This window comes from Sus scrofa, chromosome 2, assembly GCF_000003025.6.
Source record: "Sus scrofa isolate TJ Tabasco breed Duroc chromosome 2, Sscrofa11.1, whole genome shotgun sequence".
NCBI classification, from domain to species: Eukaryota; Metazoa; Chordata; class Mammalia; order Artiodactyla; family Suidae; genus Sus; species Sus scrofa.
The window spans coordinates 29,796,390-29,800,959 of NC_010444.4; positions in this window are offsets into that span (position 1 = coordinate 29,796,390).

Here is a 4,570-nt window from a genome sequence, read left to right on the forward strand (position 1 = left end):
TAGAAACCTCTTCCTGGCTCAGTTATTGACCTTAAAGAAAGCAGAACAAAACACCTAGACTCACTATCTTAAATCATGGACTCGATAGAAAATTGCTTTTCTAGCTTCCTGATTGCCTCTCGCTCTATTTTTTTCTCTTGTGTTTTGTAACTTTGTCTTATCCATAGTAATATTTCACTTCATCAGCATAGATAATCTCCCTGCACGTGCTGAGGGCATATCTTGATATATATTGGACATCTTAAATGTTTCCTATTATCGTTTCTTCCAGAACTAAATCTTTTGGTTATTTAAAATTTAAGGACAGGATCGCTATATTACTAAAATAATGCAGTTTAACAGGAGATTGACTTTTTCCATATGCATACATCTATTTTCCTAGGGGCTGTCAGAAAGCAGCTTGCATTACCCTTTGTTTTAGGGGTCGTTTGTTTGTGTGTTTGTTTTCTCCTTGAAAAGATTTCCAAAGAAAGACATGTGGAGTTTAGTGTCTTGAGGTCATCTTTTCTTATTCAGCCCCCACCAAGAAAAAGAAAGTAAGAACGAAAAATCCAAGTCAACTGTCTTTTCTTCCTAAGCAACTGAAAATTGTCCTGTGAAAACAATTCTAGAAGTCTGTGATATTGGCCTCTAGGCTGCTTAGAAAGGGGGACAAAATAGCTTAAAATCAAAATCCTATAATTGACTTCCTTGTAATTGGCACACTGATACTCTCTTTTCTCTCTCTCGAGTGGGTATCAGACAGACAGAAACCGTGGTGTGGGCAGCGGCAGAGCCTTGAAAGTCAGCAATGTTTTCTGAGACTATCTGAAATCTGTTCTACAGAGACAGATAAAAGGATAATGAGCTGAGTATTTTTAAAGGATTCTCACAATTTGCAACTCAAACAAATCTAGTTTTCAAGTACGTGTGTGTTTTTTTAGACTGTAATGACTGAAAATGTTAAACTAAATATTTTGCTTAAACAAGTGTAGACGAAGGGGGTAAATGAGCAAATTAAAATGCATGAAGGCTGCCTCTGCCATGGCAGCTTCCTCTAGAAGAGAATGGCTAATTCATACGCGAGATATTCTTGTCACTCCTTGGGAGAAAGGCCGCCCTGGGGAGGAGCCCAACCGTTCAGCGTTTTGCTTCTGGTCAGGATTGATTCCAGATGTGGGAGGTAAATGCTAGAAAGGGTTTGGAAAATGGAGTGGAAATGAAAAATCCCGCAGGCCATTTGAGTGTTGATGACAGATGAGGTAGGTATTTTCAGGTAACTAATGAACTTGCTAGGAGCTTGGAGAGTGCTCAATCCAGTGGATATTTAACAGGCAGGAAAGACCCAGCTGAGATGGTGCACTGCCCCCAAACACCAAGAACGAGGCCTGACCAGAACACATAAATAGCAAGAGCTAAGACATGGTTATGTAAATGAACTGAAGTTCAGTCTTTTCCTAAAGCTAGCTCACAATTTGTAAATATGCTTTTTTTTTTTAAACTTCCTATTATTTAATTAATTGTGACTTACTTCATTATTTGAGAAAATAATGAACAAGTGTTCATGTGTAAATCAGTAAGGAGGAAAAAGAGGCAGAATATTAGAGAGATTATAAGCATAGGTCTTTAAGTGACCCGGACTTGGGTTTTTTAAATAAGGACCCTCCACTTCTTAACTTGATATTGAGTTAAGTAGTCTAAGCCACAGTTTTCTGTTCTTTAAAATGAGTATAATATTAGTGTTTATTTTAAAAGAGTTGCAGTGAGAATTAAATGAGATGATGTATATAAAACCCTGAGCCTAACACTCAATCAGTGCTCAATAAATGTGAAGTTAACGTGATAATTATTGCTATTCCAGGAATGGAGTTTGAACCAGCAGGTGATACATAATCCCAGCCTAGAAAGTTTAATCTTTAGCCGTGGAGATTTTGACTCACAGGACTTTCCTATCATTAATAGATGCCTACTATTTTCAACTTTAGTATTGATGTTTCAGTTAGAGTTTTTGGTTGCAAGCGATAGGAATTTACTATTGACAACATAAGCAACCAGGAGATTACAGGAAGGTTGACAGGAGGTTTACAGAATGGGAGGATGCCAGCATTAGAAATAGACAGGAAGCCTGAGAAGCAGAAGGCAGGAAGCAGAACAGCAATCCTTTGGCATCCAGGACAGCAAGGCAAGTCTCGGGAGAGGAGGTGATATCTGTGGCCAAGCTCAGTTTACATGCTCAGTCCCTTGCCATGAAAGGAGGCAGGAAAAAGAAAATACGGAGAAGATCAGACCCTGAAATTATGCTATCTCAATTGTGGACACAGGCAAATTAGGATGTATAAGAAGGGAAAATGAACTCTGGCAGCCAAACTCCATAAATATTCGTCATTATTTAGCCAACCTTCTGTAATGCATTTCACAAAATTTTCACGTTAAGCCACATGCTCTTGGGTATAATGATCATATTGCTGGAGTCACATTCCCAAGTCCTCAGGGCTGAAGAAGACTGGAAGGTGCCTGCCAGTTTATCTTGAGGGAAGAGACCAGAAGGGTAGAGGTCGGATGGCTGCACACAGCAGTACAGGCTATACACTACACAGGAGTGCCCAGCTGAGAAGGCAAGTGGGGGCTGAAATTCATCTTTACCCCTCTTGCCATACCTCTACCCAGAGCAAGAGGCTCCTTCTTGGAATTTTCATGAAGACACTGCCATCTCACCGACTCCTGCAATCACAATGTTGCATCAAACCAGGGCAGGTACCATTTTCTCATTTGCCCCCACATGTCTTAGAGGCTAGTGGTGGCCATTGCTAAATCCCATACCACCCAGGAGCAAAGGAGAAAAGGAAGGAAATTGGGATGGCTGCCTTCCTCCATCTCTTGCCTCTGTCACATCTTTCTCTTTGTTTTCATTATCCTGGAAAGAGAGACTCTCAGGATTGAATGAGATTTGGACAGTCTCCTAATCCAGATACTTACCCAGTGCTTGAAATGTAGCCTTCTCCCCTCCCCCACAACATAAAGTCTATGACAACTAGTCATCCAGATTTAAGCACCTCCACGGACAGGAAATTTACCACCTTCTCAGACAGGCCATTCTAAGGGGAATTTTTCCTTAGATACCTGAAATGTATGTGCTTATGAAGTCTAGTCACTCTGATTGGTTCTATGTCTGGGGCTACAAGACACAAGCTGAACCCTTCTTCCATGTGAGAGGCCTTTCAATAGTTGAAGTCTACTGTGGTCCTTTTCCAGCATAACTTTCTCACTTAGACCTTGAGTAGCAGCATTTCATGATATAGCTGGTCAGAAGTTCTTTGAATTCACTCTCATTTATCACATTGAAGCCCCCTTACAATGTGTCATCCAGAATTGAATGCACTAGCCAAACATTATCCAAGTAAAGCCCAGGATACTGCTAAGTATTAATGATCATAAGTCATAACAATAGTAGCTAACTGAGCTAAATTAAAAACTCGCTGCATACCAGGCATTGTGATAAGCACTTTCCTTAACAAGACTTAACTGAATCCTTACAACTCTTTCCAAGATTCTGTTATTATTCTCTTTTACAGAAAAAGAAACTGAGGTTCTGAGAAGTTGAGTTGCTCACCTCAGCTTCCCATCACTGGTAACAGGTAGCGATGAGAGTCAAACCTGAGTGTCCCTGAGACCAGAGCTCACACACTATCCACTCACTATGACTTCGTTTATGTTGCTGAAACTCCATGAGCTTTGTGGGCCCTTGTTACTGGTACATCTCATGTGCATGAGACATCTCTCATAGAGATTGTACTGCTGGATCCTAGGACCGAGAGCGCACCAAAAGTAGGGAAGATTGTGAGAGAGTACCAAGTGTCATGGCTACACTTTCATTAACTCTTTTTTACTCAAAAGCACCAGGTTGCCCTTTGATTAGATTTCTGGCAAGTTTTGATGTTGTTTCCTTTTCTAGGGCCACACCTGTGGCTTATGGAAGTTCCCGGTTAGGGGTCAAATCAGAGTTGCAACTGTTGACTTAACACCACAGCCACAGCAACGCAGGCTCCCAGCCATGTCTGTGCCCTACACTGCAGCTTGTGGCAATATGGGATCCTTAGCCCACTGACGGGGGGCTAGGGATCAAACTCGCATCCTCGTGGCTGCTAGTCAGGTTTTTAATCCCCTGATTCACAATGGGAACTCATGCTGTTTTCCATAGAGTGGTTTGGAGAACAAAAAGGGACTCAAGAGCAATTACTGCTTCCACCAAAGTGATAGAAGAGCAAGATGTTCCACTCAGCCCCCTCAGTTCTCCCAACCCCCTTCATTCACATAATCCTGGAGAGTCATCTGAATTAAGATGTGCACTGAGGAGTTCCCATCATGGAGCAACAGAAACAAATCCGACTAGGAACCATGAAGTTTCGGATTCGATCCCTGACCTCGCTCAGTGGGTTAAGGATCCGGCATTACCATGGCTGTGGTGTAGATCACAGATGCGGCTCGGATCTGGCATTGCTGTGGCTTTGGCGTAGGCCAGCAACAACAGCTCTGATTAGACCTCCATATGCCGCGAGTGCCGCCCTAAAAAGACAAAAAAAAAAAAAAAAAA